At 34.7% G+C, this 24,527-nt stretch overlaps 1 non-coding gene across 1 annotated transcript; it reads left to right on the top strand.

The window, feature by feature from the left end:
• The first annotated feature begins 1,445 nt into the window (after positions 1–1,445).
• LOC121231570 (small nucleolar RNA R71) lies at positions 1,446–1,552 on the top strand. The gene has a single exon (XR_005929628.1). It is a non-coding gene; the product is annotated as a small nucleolar RNA R71 (small nucleolar RNA).
• The last annotated feature ends 22,975 nt before the right edge of the window (positions 1,553–24,527 follow it).

The raw sequence follows: 24,527 nt of genomic DNA, 5'->3' as shown, positions 1-24,527 counted from the left end.
CTGTGCCAACATCAATGATGGTTTTAGCAGTTGCTAAAAAGGGCCTTCCTAGGATTAAGGGAGTGTTGCTATTCTCTTCTATGTCTAGAACAATAAATTCAACGGGAAATATAAATTTATCAATTTTAACTAGCACATCTTCAATAATACCTCTAGGGAATCTTATTGTTTTATCTTCTAATTGAATGCTCATCCTAGTCTGTTTGCGTTTCCCGAGACCTAGTTGCTTAAACATTTTGTAAGGCATGACGTTGATACTAGCCCCTAGATCAGCCAATGCATAATTAATATCTAAACTACCAATTAAGTAAGGAATAGTAAAGCTCCCTGGGTCTTTTAGTTTGTTAGGTAGTTTATTTTGGAGAATGGCCGAGCAAACTACGTTCAGCTCCACATGCGATGCCTCGTCCAACTTTCGCTTATTTACTAGAAGCTCCTTTAAAAATTTCATTGCGTTTGACATCTACGATAGAGCTTCAATAAACGGTAAGTTGATATGTAATTTTTTTAAGAGTTTAAGGAATTTACCAAATTGTTCATCTGAGCGGTCTTTCCTTGTCACGTTGGGGTATGGCACACGAGGTTTATATTCGTCAGTTACTGGTTTGTTTATGTTTTGATCTACCTCACCTTGACCTTTGCTTACCACGGTTTCTTGCCTCGATTCTGGTTCAGGCTCAACGACTCCTTCGTCATCTTGAATATTAATTGTGTTGAGCTGTTCCCTTGGGTTAGGTTCAGTGTTACTTGGCAAGCTACCTTGTGGTCGTTCGGAGATCAGTTTAGAAAGCTGGCCTATCTGAGTTTCGAGCCCTTGGATCGACGCTTGGTGAATTTTAAATGCTGTCTCAGTGTTCTGAAAATGAGTTTCTGACACCGATATAAACTTTGAGAGTATCTGTTCAAGGTTCGGCTTCTTTTCCTGTTGGTAGAGTGGTTGCTGAAAACTTGGAGGATGTTGTGGTCTTTGATTTCCTTGGCCTCCCCACGAAAAATTGGGATGGTTCCTCCAACCTGCATTGTAAGTGTTACTAAATGGATTGTTTTGAGGTCGAGGATTATTACCCATGTAGTTTAATTGCTCGTTATCCATGTTGTGTCCATAAGGTTGCTATTCCGAATGGTTTGTTCCACCTCCACTTGCTTCGCATTGCATTACTGGGTGACCCTATGAAGAATTAAGAAAACCATCAATCTTTTTATTCAAGAGTTCTACCTGATTAGAGAGCATGGTGACTGAATCGACGTTATAAACGTCGACTGTTTTCGTTGGCTTTATCCTCATGACTTGCCACTGATAGTTATTTAGTGACATCTCCTCTATAAACTCATAGGCATCTTCCGGTGTTTTATTGTTGATGGTTCCGCCAGCAGCTGCGTCAACTATTTGTCGAGTCGAAGGATTCAGACCATTTTGGAATGTTTGTACTTGGCCCCAAAGTGGTAACCTATGGTGGGGGCATCTTCTCAAAAGGTCCTTGTATCTCTCCCATGCATCATACAGTGTTTCTAAATCCATCTGTACAAAAGAAGAGATATCATTACGTAATTTAGCCATTTTAGCCGGCAAAAAATATTTTAGTAAAAATTTTTCAGTCATTTGTTCCCAAGTAGTAATTGACCCTCGTGGTAACGAGTTCAATCATTGTTTAGCTTTGTTCCTCAATGAAAAGAGAAACAATCGAAGACGTATGGCATCATCAGAAATGCCATTAATTTTAAATGTATCGTATAGTTCTATGAAGTTGGCTAAATGAGTGTTGGGATCCTCATCCTGCAAACCATCAAAATGGACAAATTGTTGTATCATTTGAATAGTGTTAGGTTTTAATTCGAAAGTATTTGCAGCTACAGTAGGTCTAACTATGCTTGATTCAGTTCCTGTTAAAGAAGGTTTAGCATAATCATACATAGTGCGTGGAGCAGGATTTTGATTAACCGCAATTGCAGGAGGTAACTGATTGCCTTAGTTTTCAGCCATCTCTTCGGTTGGGGGTTGAGTATCGTCTTCTTGCTCGTTCTCCGTGTATCTTAAGCTGCGCCTTATTTCTCTTTGGTTTCTACGAACTGTATGATTGATTTCTTCGTCAAAAAGTAATGGTCCCGACGGGTTTCTTCTAATCATAAACTATAAAAACCTGCCAAGGGAAGGAAAAAGTAAATTAATAAATAATAATAATAATAAAATAAAATTAAATTGCAAGAAAAATAATTGGCTAAAGTAATAAAAATTGAGCGTTCCTAATATCTTAGTTCCCTGGCAACGGCGCCAAAAACTTGATCGCATTATTTCGTGATCGGTTTTAAATATTTATAATTACTTGTTCTTAAACTAACTATTATCGCGATGTCGGCAAGTATACCTATCAAACAGTAGTATAGTTTTAGCAAGACCAAATTGTCGAACCCAAAGGAACTAAAAGTACTAGTAATTACTGTCTTTTTATTATCTAGCCTAAGAACAATGGATTTTTGTTTTAATTAACTAATTATCTAAACTAAGAATGCACAGAGAAAAGAATTGGGGAATTGATTTTGAAAAAATGGATTGACTTAAGACAATACCTAAGGAAAAATCCACCTAGACTTTACTTGTTATTCTGGCTCCGAATCGTACGATTTATTCATTCAACTTGTTCCGTAGAGATCCTTAAGTTATGTTATTACCCCTATTCAAGACTAATAATGTCTAATCCCTAGATTGAATAATCGAGAATTTTCTCTAATTAACACTCTAGGGTTGCATTAACTCGATCTATGGATCCCCTTATTAGGTTTCACCCTAATCCGGCAAAATCTTGTCACCCTATGTCTAGGCCCGCAATCAGCTCCGCTTAATTATGATAAATGTACTCTTAGACAGGGTCTATTCATCCTCTGAATAAGAGCTTATCTTGAATCAGTATCCTGGGATATCAAAACAAGAATTAAGAACACATAATTAAGAACAAGTTAAATATTTATCATACAATTCAGAAAATAATAACAAGATTCTTCTTAGGTTTCATTCCCCCTAGGTATTTAGGGGATTTAGTTCATAACTAAATAAGAAAACATCTCAGAAAAATAAAGAATACAAAACATCAAGAAAACCCAAAACTCCTGAAGGGGAATTGAGGAGAGATCTTCAGTCTTGATGATGAATCTGGCTTCTGAGATGAATCAATCGGCTTCCTTGGAGTAATTCCTTACTCCCTCTTCTGTGTGCCCCTTTCTTCTTCCTCTAGGGTGTATTTATAGGCTTTGGAATGCCTAGAAGCCCTCAAAATTAGCCTTTTCCGAATTGGACTCAACTTGGGCTCGGCAGGGACATGCTCGTGGCACACGCCTATATACGATTACTTCAGGCCGTGTTCGAGCCTGCCAAATTGACACGACCGTGTGGTCTGCCCGTGTCAGGAGGTCCAGGCCGTGTTGATTTTGTACTTTGACCCATTTTCTCCATTTTTAGCCCGTTTCTCATTCCTTTCGCTCTCCTATGCTCTCCTAAGTATAAAACATGAAATTAAAGCATTAGGAGCATCGAATTCACCAATTCTAATGAGAAGCCATCCATAAAATGCATTCAACATGGGGTAAAAATATGTATAATTCACGGTTTATCAGTATGCTTGGTGAATGATGTAATGTGATTCATAGTATGAATGTGAAATGTTTGGAAATGTGATCTATTAATGAGATGATGAATTTGTGTACAATGAGGCATCTTGAAAGTAGTTAATTGTGGCTTTATGAATGTGAAATTGGCATGATTGAGTTAGGGCTTAATAAATGGTGTGAGTATGATAGATTTTGCTATTGTATTGGCATGTGTTGGTCATGATTGTGGGTGTTTTGGTTGCCTAAGTATATTATGATTTGTGCCACTGAATTGGTGTATATGTATGTGCGAAAAAGGGTGGCAAATGGCTTGGTAATAGCCTTTATTTTGTCCACAGGGGTAGACACACGGGCGTGTGTCTAGGCCATGTGTGACACACGGTGTAACACCCCGTACCCGATACCATTGCCGGAGTCGAACGCGAGGTGCTAACGGACTTAATTCCTTACTTAAACAGCTCATACAATTCATTTTTAAAATTTCCAGACGAGCTGGCTAACTGCATCATAGTCACTCTAAAAATCATATCTCGAGTTCAGAAACTCTAAATTTAATTCTGTAAATTTTTCCTGAAACTAGACTCATACATATATTTACTAAATTTTTTCTAGAATTTTTGGTCAGGCCAATTAGTACAGTTTATTAGCTAAAATCTCCCCTGTTTTAGGGTTCGACTACTCTGACCTTCATGCATTACGACTAGATATCTCCCTGTACAGGGCTTCAATACTTATGCCGTTTGTTTCTAATGAAACTAGACTCAAAAAGAAATCTGTACATATAAAGCATGACTTCTAATTATCTATGGTTAATTTATGGTGAATTTCTAAAATCAGAACAGGGGATCCAGAAATCGCTCTGGCCCTATTTCACGAAAACTTAAACATCTCTTAAAATACGGCTCATATGGTTTTTTCGTTTCTTTCATATGAAAATAGACTCATCAAGATTCAATTACATAATTTATTCATTATTTAATTCCATTTATACTATTTTTAGTGATTTTTCAAATTCACATCACTGTTGCTGTCAGCATCTATTTTAAGGTAAATTTTACCTATTTCATAGTTTTCCATGAATCAACTAGTAATTTGACATACATTATTTCCAAGTATAATCACGATTAGCCATGACATACGTAGCACCAATAGGACCATGATTGGCCATTCCAATGGCTAATCATTACCAAACATTTCCACATCACTTAATAACCATATCACAAGACCATATATACAAAATGATCATAATGTTATACTCAAAATATACAAGCCATTTTCGCATGGCTATACGAATATACATTACCAAAAGATACTTAATTCAACAACAAGGGTCAGCCCTATACATGCCATTATCAAGTTCAACTGAAGAGTACCAAAAAGTGACTTAGATAGTGTGGATGACTTCGACTTTGACACGTCCGAGTCCGATAGCTGACGAACAAAATCTATAACACAAGGAAACAAGGTAACGGAGTAAGCAAAATGATGCTTAGTAAGTCTTAAGTAATTTTAAACTGGTAAAATTTGACATACAAGTCAACATTCAAAATATTAAACTCGAATCAGCTGTATACCTTTTTGCCCAAAATTACGTATATATATACACAACATACAAAGAGATCACAACCTGAACCTCGATCATAAACATGAATTATAGAAATAATTTAATCGTTTACCTTCATATAAATAAAGACATCGTCCGAAGTAGTTATTTTCATATTCATAGATGCGATATTCATCCATACGTATATCTATACATACATATGCACATTCCATTCCTTATATATGAAACTTCAATCTAAAAGTGGGTTCGCTTAAGTGTACGAAATGCGTACCTGTTTTTCATACTGTATAGTACATTCAATTCATAACCTTACTCGAATTATCGACATTAAGCCTGCTAGGTTAGAACCCGAATCCAGTCACTAGCATAAAGCCTTCAAGACTTTAAATTCAGATATATGTCCAGCACATAGCCTGCGGACCTAAAGTCCGGATATAATTCTCGCATATAGCCTGCGGACATAAAGTCCGGATATAATTCTCGCATATAGCCTGCGGACATGAAGTCCGGATATAATTCTCGCTTATAGCCTACGGACCTGAAGTCCGGATATAATTCTCGCATATATATATTCACATGGTAACACCTTTCACATAGCCTATCACATTGGTAATTCAATTTCTCCATTCGTATATAAGGGCGAAATATACACCATCATTTTCATTTCGTTTTGAAGATCATACAAACAAATCACATCTACCTTTCATCAATCCAATTTAACCTGAATTAACCATTCAACTAAATGTCATATAATTAAATTATTTACCACACATCTTAGATCAAATAGGACTAAAAGATAATGTTCATCTAGCATATACATATCAAGGCATCGTAAATCTTATACTAAAGGCGATTACTCAAAACTTACTTTATATCCTTCTGAACAAGTCTCGGTTTGGCTATTCCGTGACTTTAGCTTTTCCTCTATCCGATGTTGCCCCTCTATGCTCTTGAGCTATGTTAAACAAGTTTAGTCATATTAAACCTTTTCATCAACTCATTATTCATGACATAAAAATCATTAAGAGCCGAATAGGTGGCCACTTAATAAGCTTGAATTCATAGGAACTAAATGCCAAAAGAAAATTTCTATGAAACATTTACTCAAAATCTTCTATCTTTAGTTCAACTTCTTAGCTCCTAATCGGTACACTAAGACCATATTAATTCATTTCTCATATTATTAACATAAGCATAGCAAAGCAATTCTCTATAAACAATTTTTATCAATTCATCCATTCACTAGGGACATAGCCGAATGTTCACTAAGAAATTTGAGCACACAAAGTATGGCTTCTTCAATTGACTTACCATTTTTAATTATCCAATTTATTTAAACATTCAATAACAAACTCCTCTATTATCAAACACACATTCGGCAAGAACATTGGTAACTTATACTACATCAATTCTAAGCATATAATATTGTTAAATGTCATTAACAAATAAAGCCATACACACACAACTCATAAGTAAATTCCATCCTTGCAAAGTCTATAGTTCACTCGGCCACTCAACCCACAACCTATCGAAACTTCAATTCAAACTCATTAGCCGAATACACATATACTTATAATAAGCACATATGACATCTTCTTCAAGACACATTCGGCTATGGCATAATTTCCTTATAAAACCCAATTTATCAATCCACCATCACATGTATCATTACAAAGCTTCACACTTAGCATGCTAATGACATCAAAACAATCCACCTTAACCGAAACTTAACTCATACAAAACCTATCTTCAAACCATAAAATAGGTAGAATTTAAACTAATCATCCAAATGGTGCATAAGTTTTTCCAAGAATGACATTGAACTTACCTTACTTTAGCTATTCACCTTAGCCGAATTTTCATCCCTAAAGACTTTTCTTCCTCTTCTTTCTCTAGTTACGGCAATGGAGGAGAAAACATAGGCTAACTTTGGTTTCTCCTCCCACTAACTAGTATTTTATTAACCTTATTCATTATTTCATTTTGTAACATAAAATTATTAGCATAAAATAGTTATAATATTCTTTAATCTATAACATGGCCGGCCACTATGTCGAATTTGGCTAATTTGACATGCAAGTACAAACATTTTCTAACATGTATTAATAAGTCACTTCAACATTTGCCTAACACATTTCTAAATTTTCTCACATAAGTCCTATTTAATAAAATTCACTTGCAATTAACAAAATTCAAACATGAAATTTTCACACATGCATATATACATATAATAAGCATCAAATATGACGGTTAATTATTTTTATGACTCGGTTTTGTGGTCCCGAAACCACTTTCCGACTAGGGTCACATTAGGGCTGTCACACACAGTCTGCCCCATGAGCCCGTGTTTTGGCAGTGTGTCCCCTGCACTTTAATTTTGAGAAACAGAATACTCAGAATTGAGCACATGGGCAGAGGCACGGGCATGTGTCTCAGCCGTGTGGATGACACGGCCTCAAGCACGGGCGTGTGTCTTGGCGAGTGAAGTCTGCACCTATTTTATGAAAATTAATTTTCCACACGGCCTAGCACACGGGCGTGTGACTTGGCCGTGTGATCTCAATTTGTTCATGAGTTACAAGTCAGAGAGTTACACGGGGTCGGGACATGAGCGTGTGTGACCACATAGCCTGCCCACACGGGCATGTCTCATATCCACACGGGCGTGTGACCCCTATCTAGTGGAAAAATTTTCTAAGTTTTGTAAAATTTTCCCGAGTTGTCGTTTAGTTCTGAACCACTTCCAAAGCATGTTTTGGGCCTTGTAGGCTCGTATTAGGGACTTTATGATTAATTGTAAATGGTTTTAATTTGGACACAAATTTATGACTCGGAATTGTATGATTGTTTGTGTGGTAAGTCTGGTAACGCCTCGGACCCTGTTCTGGCGTTGAATATGGATAAGGAGTGTTACAACAATCCTAAAATATATCATTTTAAATCACTTCCATTTTATAATAAAATATTTATAAAAGATATATAACCATTGTTCATTGTTAATAGGTATTCTTATACCAAAAACAAAAAAAAGGTTTATAACGTCATCTAATAAAAAAAACAAATTTATAAATAATCTCCTTTTTTTCCAAAATGTATAAAAATGTTTTAAATATATATAAAATTTAAACTATCAACCAACATGACAAAAAAATCATTGCTAGGCAAAAGGTTTGTAATGATTATTATTATTATAATATTTTTGAATGTAAAGTTTGTAATGACAAAATTTTAGTGTTTTCTTCCATTTTTTTTATTTGAAGATTTGGAATCTAATTTCTAATTTGTAGGGTAATCTTTTAATATTATTTGATTTGAATATCAACTCTCATAAACAGGAAAACTAAATATTTACTTTTAGAAAAAAATTTAATCTTGGCTTCAAATTATTTTTTCAAAAAAAAATGAGTACCTTCCTCTAAAGTGACAAGGGTGGAAAAGCTAGTGAAAGAGCAAAGACTAGGTTTTTAAAATATAACTAAATATGAAAATTGTGTTTTTATTTTTATTAACTAAATAATAATTTCATTAAAAAAAAACTTATATTAATGGAGACGATTTTTAAAGAAGTTACAAACATTGCGGTTATAATAATTCATAAAAGATTTAAATAGAAATCACAATCAAATAACAATAACTTTAAATTGAACTTTACAACTTTATTTTACCTTACAATTTAACATCATTAATGACAACTATCACGTTAGATCCAATTTCACTAATGTTTATGGACTTACAAGCTCACCAACTCTGTATAGTTCATTTCAAACTTGGGTAGACAAACATGTTATAAGAGACCCACTTTTTAACACATATTTACCTATAAATATCTCACTTTTTTAAGATTAAGGGGAAATGACATATAAAGAACAAGACACACAAAATACAAGAGAAATCATTAGTCATCATTCTTTATTCTTAGTGACTTTCTGCACCACATAAAGCCTCTATTATAATTTATTCCAACAATGTGTGCTTAATTGTTATTAGGAAATGATTGAAATCCCAAAGTTGTTATTAGGAATGAATGCATCATTGACCATGGAGATGAATTATTGAACAATGTAAAGACGTCAAGTAAATGAGAAAAGAGGGCATGTAAAATCCAAAGTCCAAACCCATGAAAATCAATTTTCTATTATTGGCCATGGCATTGACAATGGGGGCCAGAATTCAAATATGAAAACAATAGTTAACACCCTTTATTAACATAAATATGAAAACAATAGTTAACACCCTTTATTAACATACATATGCATGAAGGGTCTTCGTTATCTTTGAGAAAAGTAATGCTTTTGTGCAGTCTTTCATCCACAATGATGAGAGATTTGATATGTTTGGTGGATTGGTTTTTGACCATTATTTTTCTTTATTCCAATACAATATATTCCACTCTACAGTATTATTATTATTATTATTTAGACTTAGCCATTGTTTGATAATTTATTGAGAAGATACAATTTATTGAAAATTAATACTTTTAGTAGTTAGTTTTTTTTTTAAAATATGTTTGATAATAAATATTCTATAGAAGGTTTTTTAATGGAAAGAGGAATCACTGTAAATAAGGTAGTAGAATGTATCGAGAGAAGATTGTAACACCCTATAACCAATATCCGTCGCCAGAATGGGTTATGAAGAATTACTAATCCGAATTTCAACATTAGTACATACACATTTACATAATTTAATTAGCAGTTATACTTATAGCCAAACATCATCAAAGATAGAAATTCAACTTATATTGACATTCAAAAGTTGTCATATTCACATGGCATATATACAAAAACATCTCAAAATAACATTCACTTAAGTCTATTCTATACATGCCATACTAGTTCCAAAATATAGCAATACCAAAAAGATAGATAGTGTGACGAGTTGCTGACAATCCCCTCCCCGAGCAGGTAACTGGAATCAACAATCTATCAAAAAGAGAAATATAACAAAAGGAGTAAGCTTTCATAAGCTTAGTAAGTTTTAAGCAATACAACAGACAAACTCAATTATACATCAATTATCCAATTTCTCAAAAGGTCATTTCCTATATATTTATTACCATTGGCCGAATATACACAAGCATATAATGCACACTTAGCATTCTAATTACACTTAATCTGAATTCATATGGCATAAATGAATCGAACATTTTCACATACATTCACACCTTGACCAAATATATCATAATCATAGATATAAATATATCATGTATTCACATATGTATCAAATTATACTCTTATGATTCAATTTAAATCATACTCACATATAAATACATAATACGTACCTAGCCAACTTAACGTATTGAATGTATTCATTCGTCGTTCTAACACGAGGTATCTTAGTTTTAGACTTTTATCAAATCACCGGCATTCAGCCTGCTAGGTTTAAAAACCCGAATTCATTCACTGGCATTTCACCTGCTAGGCTCGAGGCCCGAATAATATCTCACCGGTATTATAGCCTGCTAGGCTCACAGGCCCAAATAATATCTCACCGGCATTATAGCCTGCTAGGCTCAGAGGCCCGAATAATATCTCACTGGCATTATAGCCTGCTAGGCTCAAAGGCCCGAATAGTACTGTACAATATTCAAATCAACAAGTTTTATACAACACAATCACACCGATTTAGGTACAATCATCATTCGAAATATATCATCCTATACTTCATTCACTTTTATCTCATTTCATCACTCACATTTAAATACATAATAGTTTACACGTAAAATCTTACTCATTCTCATCTAACACTATCATTTGATCATGAAAACATATCACTTTTTACTTCCAATACAAATTGCCATTCGGCCATGTACATATATGACAAGTAACACTTAATTCTCATAATCTGTCATATCATTTTCGAATAATATTATATATAACTACTTAAAACTTACCTCGAATATTTTCGAACAGTTTTGGATCGGCTATTCAACTACTTTCTCTTTTCCCTTATCTGAATTTGCCCCTCTATGCTCTTGAGCTTAAATTCAACAATTCTAAACTAGTCATTATTCGACTATTCAAGCATTACTTCAAAAATAATATATATATTCAACTTTCACACATATAGATCATAGTAAGTTTATAAGAAAACAATAAGCAACTCATTAATAAATTTTTATCAATGTTTACCACATAATCACAAATTCACTATAAGTTGTCTTCTTGAGAAACAGTCACTAAATTATTTATAACTGGAGCTACAAAACTCCAATTCAATTTCCGTAAATTTTCCCTGAAAATAGACTCATATATATTTTATCCATAAAATTTTTAGAATTTTTGGTTTAACCAATCAATACCAGATTTTTCTTAAAGTTTCCCCTGTTTCACTGTTTGACTAATCTGACCACCCTTTACTACGAATCAAATTTCTAATTGTACAGAAGTCAAAATATGTTCTCGTTGATTTCATTTGAAACTAGACTCATTAAGATTTAATTACATAATTTATTCAGCTTCTAACTCCACTCCCACAATTTATGGTGATTTTCCAAAATCACGTTACAGCTGCTGTCCCAAGCACATTTACTACAATTTACTCTTTCACAACTCTTTGCATTCATATTATTTAAACATGTATTTCACAAATCAATTTCATCACATATCTATAATATCACTTAAGCATAATCTTAATACACTACATCATGCTCAAATCATTATTCAAGTTCAAATTCGGCTAACACACATATAAACACTAACAACTAAATATTAACATTGCATTTATTCCTATTAATAAACTTAAGCTATCATGGAACATTTTCCTAACTTATTACCTTGCATTTTCAAATTTTTATAAATTAATATACATACACATCCAATTATCAAATCATGGACAAGTGCCGAATTACAAATTGAAATAAAATCAAAGCATAAATCTTGCTATGATATAATCATATTAAAACATTTTATTTATTTATTGATCAAATTCGGGTATAACAAAATAACCCTAATTATCAATTCTCTCTTACAACACATTGATTAAATACCACCACCTAATACACCTATACTATTATCCATGCATATCATAACCGAACTAGCCACAAATTCAACCCAAACATATTAACCCGTCTCAAAAACATAATACTTATCTCAAACTTACTTTATAACTATCTAAATCATTTGAAACATCCAACAACAAATTCTTCTTTAATTAAACACATATTCGGCAATGACAATGGTAATTTAGCAAACCTTAATTTAACTTATAATTGTTCATAACACATTTAAAGCATCCACTCCATTCCATCATTTTAAACACAAGCATTACTCAACTATTATCTATGTTCACATTCGGTATTTTCACAATTACACAAGCCGATTTTTTTTCTATCATTCAAACTATCTATAAGAACATTAAACTAGTTCAAACATCACCCATTCCTAATTATTCCTTAGATCATAAAGGCAACAACCATTCCCTTAAACATCTTCCATAGCCGAATACTCATATTACTACCAAATTCAAAATTTTGACATGGGCAAGTAAGGGACTTAGTAACTAGCTTAATATATGCAAAAAATTCAAAAACTAACATGGATTTCATACCTTAATTCAAGCTCAAAGTGACCGAATGCTATATCCCCTTTTCTTCTTTAAGGTTCGGCTACTAACGAAGAAGATCAAATAAACATTTTGTTTTTCTTTTGTTTTTCTAATATCTATTCTTATTTTACTTAATTTTTATTTCATAAATTAAACCATTACCATTATTATATTATTATATAATACATATTTTACTTATCATCATTATCATGGCCGACCACTACAACTAAAGTGGGAAATTTGACATGCAAATCCACTTATTTTACACTACAATTTATTTGGCCACTACAAATTAACCTATAGTATTTTCAAAAATTTTCACATAAGTCCTATTTAATAAATTTCACATACAAATGACAAAATCGAAGCATGAAATTTTCACACATGCACTTTCACATATATTAAGCACAGAATATAACATCTAATTATTTTTGTGACTCGATTTTGTGGTCCCGAAACCACTTTCCGACTGGGGTCAAACTAGGGTTGTCACAAAGACATAGAGGAAGACTTTAGCAAATTTTTTACACTGAGAGTAGAGATAAATGGTGGTTTGTACAGAAGAGAAAGGCTATATGTGGCCAATAATAATGTTGGGCAGGTGAATAGTTTGAGAGAGTTTTAAAAAGAGTTTTGAAAGTTAGATTACTAAAATGTCCAAAATCCTTTCACCATTTGTGAAGGGTTTTTATTTATAGTATTCATGAAGTTACAAATTTAAGCATTACATAGGAGTAATGAAGAATATTATAAGTTACATATGGTATAAATGTTTTCTTTTAATCAGTGTGTAAGTTATTGGTGAATGTGAATAGTGAGTTTTGTTCACTATGTTTCTAAAAGAAGGAAGAAGCACTTAATATTACAATAAAAGGTTAATAGGAAACATTTTAACTACCTCTATATATGATCCATCGAGTGAAGCTCTTCGAAACATCCCCATGGTGAAGATAATACAAGAATCCTACCATATTTTGAGGTTATTTCCACTTTTTATACTTCAGCGAAGTAATACACTGTGAAACATATCTTAGAATGCAAACTATTTTTAAAGAAGAGTTGTTCTTAAATAAGGATTTTCTTTAAAAAGTGAGAAGATAATACAATTGTGTTTCCTAAAAACTTAGGGAGAGTATACTATTGTTTTTCCATAAACATTTGGGAACGATGATATTTTGCTTTTACCCAGAAGACTCAAAGAATGTATTAGGAAATTTATTGTAATTTTTAATTATTTTATTTTCCCTAAAATGGAACCATGGAAATTTTAGCTGATTAGAATAGATTTATTTTTTTATTATGCTTATGATATTTTTGAATATTATGAACAATTGAAAGTTGAAAAATTGAAAAACATGATGATTAAGCATGTCATATAGTTTAGGAAGAATGCCACTTATACTTATCTGCTTATTAAATCATTCATGCTTGAAATCAGATTTGAAATCATCCATTATTTTTTAAAATATTTAGTAGGAAAAGGTCCCTAAGCAAGACCTACAACCCCTATTAATGGTCTTTGTGTGATAGCATGATAATACTTTGAGTCAGGTTTACCATGACCATACCCTATGGTAAGTATTATCATGTGAGTTCACTGGGAGATTTCCTTTAATAGGATAACTAGTCATATATGTTACTCATTAAGATTATTTCACGATGACTCAAAAAAGAGTACATTTTTATTAAGTTGATGGTTATACACACAACATGTCATAATTAAGTAACTTCCCACGAAGCTCTACTTAAATTAGAATAATGACCAAGCTTAAAAAAATATTAATATGTCTGGTGTCTAATCCAGGTTCATACTAATTATTTAAGATAACCCTATGGTAACTTAATCTAATGGGTGTAGGAAGTAACATTGCAATAGACTTACAATTTTTCCAAGGTTTAATGTAAGACATGCATTTTGATTAATGCATATCATATGTTGCAAAACAATTTCTTGGATATTTGCTTAATAAAAAAGATAATTGATGGATGGGAAATTTTATTTATAGTTCGAAAATTCGACCCACTCATTTGATCAATATCCTAATTGAAAACAAATTGAACAGAAATAACTATAAGGAATGGAAACGAAGCATGAACATTGCTCAATGCCATGAAAAACATGAGCTAGTTCTTAATACTAGCAGTCTTACCGTTAACTAACCAGAGGCTAGAGCTTGCTAGAAGGATTTGAATGATACAGATCATTACTATATTCTAGAAAATGTAAGTAATACACTTACGAAACAGCTAGAGAGCTATCTCTTTGACACTTGCGAAACAACTAGAGAGCTATCTCATTGTGAAAGAGATGATGGACAAACTGGAGGATATGTTTTGAGGCCAAGTTGTTTTGGCTCGAAAATCTGCAATAACCATTTTGTTAACTCTTAGTAGAAACCCGGTAATCCGGTGAAAAAGCATATGCTTGCGCTTATGGGTTAATTTGTTGAAGCAGAGGATAATGAGGTTGGACTAGATGCAAACACTCAAACTGAAATAGAATTCAAAAGTTTATCTAGGGACTTTATAGGGAATTTTAATCCTATGATTTGATGTTGAATGGTGGTAAACTAGTTTGGAAAGAAAAAACGAACTTAGAAAATTTTTCTTCCTTATAGGGGACGGAAAGTAAACTAAGGGTAACAAAAAGGTTAAGACTTTATGTCTACCCAAAAAAGAAGCAAAGAAGCCTAGGAAGCCTAATGACTTGTTTAAGTCTAAAGATTTTTTTTTTTACAATAAGAAAGGACACTTTAAGGCTAATTGTAAAGACTGGAATAACTACTTCGCCTATGAGAGTAAAGGTATAAAACACTTGGTTATTGAAACTTGTTTAGTGAAAGATTCAATAGACCGATGAGTAATTGATTTTAGAGCAAATAGTCATGTTTGTGTTTCTTTGTAGAGGTTTAAGAAATCGAAAAGTACCTGGATAAGAATCTATCATTGCGAACTATAGATGAGAATAATGTGGCAGTAGAAGTAGTGGGAGACGTACATCTTTATTTTGATAGTTTTAGGAAGATTATATTAAAAGAAATTTTTGTTGCATTTTTATTCAAATATGGTTATACCTTTACTTTTAATAAAGGTATAGAAATTTATAGAAATCGATATCTTATTTATAATGGATGGATACTAAATAATCTCTATTTTATCAAACCAAATGTGTACTTACTACTAAAAATTGAATTAGTGACTAAGAAACTCAAAGCTTCTTTTTAATACCCCTAACCTGTATCCGTCACCGGAATAGGGTTATAGAGCATTACCGTAAAATCATAATTTAAAACATTTATTTCCAAACATTAGATAAACCATAACACAATTCATTCAAACACATGCATATCATCTCTTATTCGAGCCTTCGAGGCCTTAGAAACAGTTTAGAAACGATTCGGGACTAAATTAGAAACATATGAAACCTTAATGAAAAAGTTGGAAAAAATTCACATTGCGGGGTTCACACGCCTGTGTGGCCAGGCCATGTGACTCACACAGATGAGACACACGCTTGTGTCTTAGCCCGTGTAACATTCGAAATGGGGACACATGGCCGTGTCCCAGCTCGTGTCCGCTGTAACACCCTTAACCCGTGTCTGTCGTCGAACTAGGGTTAAGAGGCACTACCGACCACAACACTACTTTCGGATACGATATATTCACACAGGTCATATTCTCAAAAATAAAACATATAATAGATTTAATATCAAACATAAACTATTAATCGAGATACAAATACTATTCATAATTCAAATTATCAACCAAATTCATATTGTACAGATAAACATATTATCACATTAATATGCCTGCCTCAAAGCCATACAAAACACACTTTCCAATTATATGCACAAGTCGGGTGTTTATCAAAGTAAGGGTAATCAAATACTTAATAATATTCATGCACTTAAAAGACCGAACAAATTATATCACAATATCCAAACATACTAATTCAAGTATTAAAATTTCAAGACTAAGCACCAATTCTTATATCAAATTTACCAAATTTAAAACACAAAAATACATATCCACCAAATATACTTTAATATTAATTATAATATACAATTTAGTTATTAATAAACAAATACCATACTCATTAGTTAAACCAAATTAAAATATACTATCAAGTTAATAAAAATTAAACCAATGATTTCGTAATTCAATTACCAGTGCCGCACAACTATAAAATTAAAACCATCGCTTACTACATCACATAAACCTAATTCAATCAATAAATGTTTATTCTTTTACCTTATTACTAAGTCAGAATAGCAGACCACTTATAAATACAAATCAAACATATATTAAATATGCCGCTTACAATTATAAATCATGCATTATATTAAACCAAAATTCACATAAGTTTAAATATACTTACTGAACCCAAAATTTAATATGTTCGATACTCATATCACATTTATATTCAAATATACTCATTATCTCATTTTTTTTAATCATTATTAATACATATACAACATAATTAATCATCTTAACCAAAGACAACATAACATCTATAATTCTTTTGATTTGTATATATATATATATATATATAGAAAACTAGACACATCCGAATAGGCTTTATAATAAGTCACGTTTACGGATTACCAAACATTCAACACGCATCAATTTAACAGTTGCTGCACAAACTCATAGTAACATTAATTCAAATCATGTTACAATTTTAAATAGCAATCACGCATGCAAAATTTATACTTTGTACCAAATACATATTATGCTATTTGGTTTCATAACCGAATCTTATTACCTAAATTCATATACTCATCTAAATCTTCCAACATTAAATTACCAATAATTAAACTCATCAAAATTTTAATTTAGAATATGTACAACCAAACCTAGGCATAATAAGCACGCCATTTTCGAATGGCTTTAAATACATAACTAAATTCGTTATTTCAAAAACACTTTCCAACCTATACATGCCATAGTTCCAAAACACAATTAATAAAATACCGAAGACAGTCGATAGCGTGATAAGCTCCTTTGGCAATCCCCAAATTTGTAACTTGGATTCAAAATCTATAAAATAGACTAAATATGAAAACACAGAGTAAGCTAATATAGCTTAGTAAGTCATAAGAAAATATTCAACTCAATCACATTTAATAATCAATAGGAAAATTCGTAATACAATATTTTACTCAAATAATTAATTAAACTTATTAAAAGTGATTATAAACTTGTGACTATATATCAACTTTCCCTTGACCGAATACACAAGTTACTAGTATTATATATATACCTTCCACTTATATATATCATTATCATATTCATGGCCAAAGATAGCCTCATATATAAACATACTTATAGATCTCATTTCACTATACCTATATTCGCATCTAAACATTAACAGCCAGCCGCATCCAAGCCTTTAATACCAACATAAATTTCATGCCTCACTCTATCAATCATTTGCCATACATAATATTCATCTATTCCTAATTCAAGTACTCATAATTAGCTCTACATCCATCTACTCCTATCCGCACATTAAAACATCATAGAATAATATACATATATATCGTTTCCTGGCCAAATGGATCAACTCACATGTATACTTAATTAACCAGCATTACAATGACACTCAAATTATTCTTTTATAAGCCGAATATACACACCATATACCTATATGTTTTTCATTTGGTTTGCATACGATTCTTCACAAATATTCGAGGATTTCAATTACCTTTACTCAAGTAAATATCAAGATAATTCATGTCTGACCGTTTAATTTGATTTCACAATTACAATTTGGTTCTTTTAAGGGATCAGCCGACTCACACACTCAATGCTAAATCTTTGTAATGTATCACACACTTAGTGCCGTTACATTAACATCTCGCACTGTAACACCCCAAGCCCGGCCTAGACGTTATGGTCGAATCTAATGTGTCACATTGAAGTTAAAAATCCATGTTTCGTTTTAGTGCTTTAAAAACCGACTTTTGTTAAGCTAACAAAGTGAATGGAAGCTGGGCACCAGGTAGGAATCCGTAACAGAGGAGGTGAGCCATGAAGGCTGCTTAAGTACCAAGCTCTTCAAATGGATCCAATCCTAGACATGCCCACAACCATTGCCACACTTGGTTAAATTGAGTTGTAATTTATTTAAGTTGAAATCTTTGATAAATCGGATAATCGTGGCGTGGTGTTATTTTGAAAACAATTATCATTTTGAAAACACGACCTAAGTCTAGCCCATTTATTAACAAATAGAATAAGGTTATTAAAAATAAAATAATCCCAGAAAAGAAAGAAAATCAAGTCAAAATGGCCATATTACAATCCAAAAATTAATAATAAATAAAGCAAACTTAATGAAAACCAAACACTTATTCAAAAGCCCAAAGGCGATCACCGTGACTCTGAATCCCCTCCGGCTCCAAGTCCCCAAATTAAGGCTCACTTGCAAGGTTAAGGAAATGGGTGAGTTTGGAAACTCAGTGTGCAACAAGCCCCTTTCAGAGCCCAAAACAATATCAGCCTGCTGGGCCTAAGCCCAAATCCAATCTCAACATATACTGGGTCGAAGCCTTTCGTTTAACGGTTACTGGCCCGTAGGTCCATTTCATTATCACAAGTAATGTCAATGAAAGAATGAATGCAAGCCCATTTGGGGAGACTACTCGACCCACCATCCGCTACTCTCCACTCGTACCAACCAACACACCATGTGGGGAATAATTCAACCCACCCAACCAACACACCACTGGCAGCATAGCTGCTTTATCATATATCTAGAGGCCTAGCCTCTTTTAATAACTGGGGCAAAGCCCTTTTCGGTAAACTAGGGCATAAACCCTTTTCAATAAACTGGGGCATAAGCCCTTTTCGGTATACTGGGGCATAAGCCCTTTTCAATAAACTGGGGCATAAGCCCTTTTCCACTTCCTCCATCCATATAAAAACCCAACCTAATGCATTTATGAATTCATCATGTGCATTTCATACATATCATGTGCATATCATAGATATCATGTGCATATCATATCATTCATGTATATCATATCCCACGTATCAAATTTATAATTAAACCCTAGGGGTATAATGGTTATTTTTACCTAGGGGCAAAACAATCATTTTCATATTATAAAGGTAATTTCATAAATTTACCAAATATTAGGGTTTTCCATGTTCATTATTAGTTACTAACCATTCTTATGTTTTAAACAGCGATTCTGGCCCATTTTTAGCGAAACCGAGTTATTGGGCCAAAAACCCCTAATGGGCCCTACAAATGCCGACTTAGCCCACTAAGCCCACTTAACTCAAACTTTACAATAGTACTAACCGTGTTAACATGCAACTTTTCCAAATTCCATTTTCTATCATTTCTACCCAAATGGGCCCGGAAGCCCATTGGGTCCGATTTTGGCCCCTCAAGGCCCAACTTACCGTGAATACCAAAATCATGCCCTTACCTTCTCCAACGTTCCTGATCATCAACCCGGCGAATCTAACTAACCAATGAGCGTTCGCTTGCTCACAAGTCCTAAAAATGCCAGAATTTTGGCATTTCGGCTTTTCGGCATTTATCATTCTAAGCTATGTAAAAGGGTTCGTTACACACCTATTTTGCGATATTCCTCGAAGAGATCTCCTACACGATTTCTCCTATAATCAGCTGTTAATAGATCAGCTCACAATAATTGAACCAAATTGAGAACCATCTAATATCAACACTTACACATTCGGCCACCCTCCATAATGGCCTTAAGAACCTTACCTTTTCCGAAATTGATGACTAGCTCTAGCCACTCCGATGATCCAAACTAATCCAAGTTGACCCTATGCCTTGCTGCTCCTCTACTAAACAAACCAATAAAAAGATTAAAAGAAAAGCCCAATAAGGCCTCTACCCATATTCGGCCACCTCCCTAAACTATAGGGGTTTCGACTTTTGTCAACAGTTACTATAGGAATCGTTTAGAGTTCGAGCACTTACCACAGTCTCTCTTCTTGAATCTGTTTATGCTTAAAAGATAAAGGGATTGCCCACCAAAAAGTGAAAAGAAAAAGTGATTTGCTGGTCAACAAGAAATCGACACCACCTAGCTTCACAGATTTTAGCTTTTGCGGTATTTTGGCAGTAGTGGTGGTAAGAAAAACAATAGGTGAACGAAGGGGAGTAGTGGGCTGGTTTTGGAAAAGAAAAAAAAGAAAAGATGAATGGGAGGAAGGTAGATTCGACTGGAAAAGAAAAGAGAGAAAAAAGACTACACCAAAAGGAGAAAACGACACACCCTAATTCCTATTGCCGAAAATCCCTAACTAAAACCCCTCTGCCGAAATCCCCTCTCTAATCCCCTCAATTCAGCTAAGCTCTATCCTCCTCTCAAATCCCTAAAATCTCTCCCCTTATCCCTCCTTAATTCATGCATTTGACTGATTCAAACTCTCTCCCACGGAGTTCCATCTAGCTTTAAACTCTAACATGCACAAGCATAAAAATAAAATTACCTTTGGCATCACAGGGAATCGAACCCATGTCTTCCCCTAACACTTACACGCCACCTTTATAGCTCCCTAGTGGCGTCACTTAGCCACTTTACCAGAGGATCTTTTGTGTTACATTTCACCCACAAATTTTAATAAAACCTCCTATCCAAAGCCCCTAACCTCTTAAGTCCAAAATTCAAAAATTCAACCGGGTTTTGGCCAACAGATGGGCCTTCCATAAGCCTATTTACCTACTCAAATTATGAATTCCACAATCAAATACCAAATTTTAAAAACTTTACCAAAATATCGAGAATCGCAAAAAACCCGAAAATCAGGATGTTACAATTCTACCCTCCTTAAAGAAATTTCGGCCTCGAAATTTACCTGATCCAAACAGTTGAGGGTACTGTTGACGCATCGCCTCTTCGGTCTCCCAATAGCTTCTTCCTTGCCATGGTTCCTCCAAAGTACCTTCACGAATGGGACTGACTTCCTTTGCAACACCTTGACGTCGCGATCAAGTATTTGCACAGGTTCTTCTTCGAAAGTCAAATCTGACTGTACTTCGATTTCTGCAACTGACACGATATGAGTTGAGTCCGAACGATATCGCCTTAGCATGGACACATGAAAAACATCGTGAATACGATCCAGCTCTGGAGGTAACTCTAGTTGGTAAGCCACCGGCCCTATCCACTTAATAATTCGATGAGGCCCAATAAACTTTGGACTCAACTTGCCCTTCTTACCAAATCTCAATATCTTCTTCCAAGGCGAAACTTTCAAAAAGACCATGTCCCCAACTGCATATTCAATATCCTTACGCTTCAGATCGGCATAAGACTTTTGTCAATCCGCTGCCTCCTTTAACTGATTCCTGCTCACCTTAATCTTATCTTCGGTATCTGTTACCAATTCCAGCCCAAGTACTTGCCTTTTCCCCAATTCTGCCCAACAAGTAGGCGAATGACACCTTCGCCCATATAGTGCCTTGTAAGGAGCCATCTGAATACTTGCTTGGTAACTGTTGCTATACGCGAACTCTGCCAATGGAAAATAGTCCTCCCAACTACCCCTAAATTCAATAACACAACCTCTCAACATGTCTTCTAGAATCTGAATGACCCTCTCTGACTGCCCATCCGACTTAGGGTGAAAAGCCATACTAAAGTCTAATCGCGTTTCCAACGCCTCATGCAACTTTTGCCAAAACCGAGATGTAAACCTTGGGTCTCGGTCAGAAATTATCGATACTGGCACTCCATGCAACCGCACTATCTCTGCCACATACAACTTAGCCAGCTTCTGAAGTGAATAATCGGTTTGGACGGGTATGAAATGGGTAGATTTCATGAGCCTATCCACAATTACCCAAACCGAATCCTTCTTAGAAGGTGTCAATGGTAACCCACTTACAAAATCCACAGTTACCCTTTCCTACTTCCAAAGTGGTATCTTTACCGGCTGTAACAATCCTGAAGGCAGTTGATGCTCGGCCTTCACTTGTTGACATGTCAAACATGTCCCCACAAATTTGGTCACTTCTCGCTTAAGGCCAGGCCACCAATATAGTTCTCGCAAGTCTCGATACAACTTACTCCCTCCTGGATGCATAGCACAAGGTCCATTATGTGCCTATTTCAAAATCATCAATCTCAAGTCAGAGTCCTTCGGCATACAAATTCTTCCTCGAAAACAAAGAACTCCCTCGCTATTTAACCCAAAATCTGGATTCTCCCCCTTCTCAACTTGCTGAAACCAAGAAACCAATGACGCATCTTCCAACTGTTGCTTCTTAATCTGTTCTACCCAAGTCGGTCTCACTTGTAACTCTGCCAATAAGCTTCCATCGTCACACAAACTTAGACGAGCAAACATTGCCTTCAACTCCGCCACAGCCCTTCAACTTAACGCATCAGCCACGACATTTGCCTTACCTGGATGGTACTCAATCAAACAGTCATAGTCCTTTAACAACTCTATCCACCTTCGCTGTCTAAGATTTAGCTCCTTTTGAGTCAGTAAGTACTTAAGACTCTTGTGGTCCGTATAGATGATGCATCTCTCCCCATACAAGTAATGCCTCCATATCTTAAGCGCAAAAATCACCATTGCCAACTCCAAGTCAGGTGTAGGATAGTTCACCTCGTGAGGCTTAAGCTGCCGTGAAGCATAAGCGACCACCTTACCCTCTTGCATCAACACGCATCCCAAACCTATATGTGACGCGTCGCTGTAAACAGTGAAATCCTTACCAGACTCTGGCTGAATCAACACTGGCGCTTCTGTCAAAACCTTTTTCAGCTTCTCAAAAGCCTCTTGCTGCTTATTCGTCCATACAAAAGGTGCTCCCTTTCTTATAAGTTTCGTTAACGGTGCTGCCAACACAGAAAATCCTTCCACGAATCTCCGATAATAACCTGCCAACCCCAGAAAACTTCAGATTTCTGTTACTGACCTCGGTGGCTTCCATTCCAGAATTGCCTCAATCATTCGAGGGTCAACCTTGATCCCCTTAGCAGACACAACATGCCCCAAGAAAGTGACTTCCCTCAGCCAAAACTCGCACTTACTAAACTTCGAATAAAGTTGCTTTTCCCTTAGCACTTGCAGCACAACACGAAGATGCTCATCATGCTTCTCTTCCGTTTCCGAATACACCAAGATATCATCGATAAAAATGACTACGAACCGATCCAAGTATGGCTGAAACACCCGATTCATTAAATCCATGAATGCTGCTGGTGCATTAGTCAAACCAAAAGGTATTACCAGAAACTCATAATGACCATATCGAGTCCTGAACGCCGTCTTATAAATATCCACTTCTTTGACTCTCAATTGATGATATCCTAACCGAATGTCGATCTTAGAAAATACCGAGGCTCCTCTTAATTGATCGAATAGATCGTCGATTCTTGGTAACGGATACTTGTTCTTGATGGTCAGTTTATTCAACTGCCGATAGTCAATACACATTCGCATAGTCCCATCTTTCTTCTTTACGAACAACACTGGTGTGCCCCATGGGGAAACACTTGGTCTTATAAATCCCCTATCCAACAACTCTTGAATCTGAGCTTTCAATTCCACCAACTCCTTTGGTGCCATCCTATAAGGCGCAATGGACACAGGAGCTGTACCAGGTAACAATTCGATTCCGAACTCGACTTCTCTCTTCGGAGGTAATCCAGGAAGTTCCTCTGGGAATACATCTTGAAATTCCTTAATGGTCCTAACCGACTCTACCGTTATCTCCTTAAGTTCAGTTCGACTTACAAAGGCCAAGTACGCCCCACAACCTTTCCGAATCAACTTCTCGGCCCTTAAAGCCGAAACAACATTGGACAAATAA

Source organism: Gossypium hirsutum, chromosome A06 (assembly GCF_007990345.1).
Source record: "Gossypium hirsutum isolate 1008001.06 chromosome A06, Gossypium_hirsutum_v2.1, whole genome shotgun sequence".
Classification (NCBI taxonomy): domain Eukaryota; kingdom Viridiplantae; phylum Streptophyta; class Magnoliopsida; order Malvales; family Malvaceae; genus Gossypium; species Gossypium hirsutum.
Note: the sequence above shows the minus strand (reverse complement) of the source record. Positions and strands in the feature narration are given on the sequence as shown.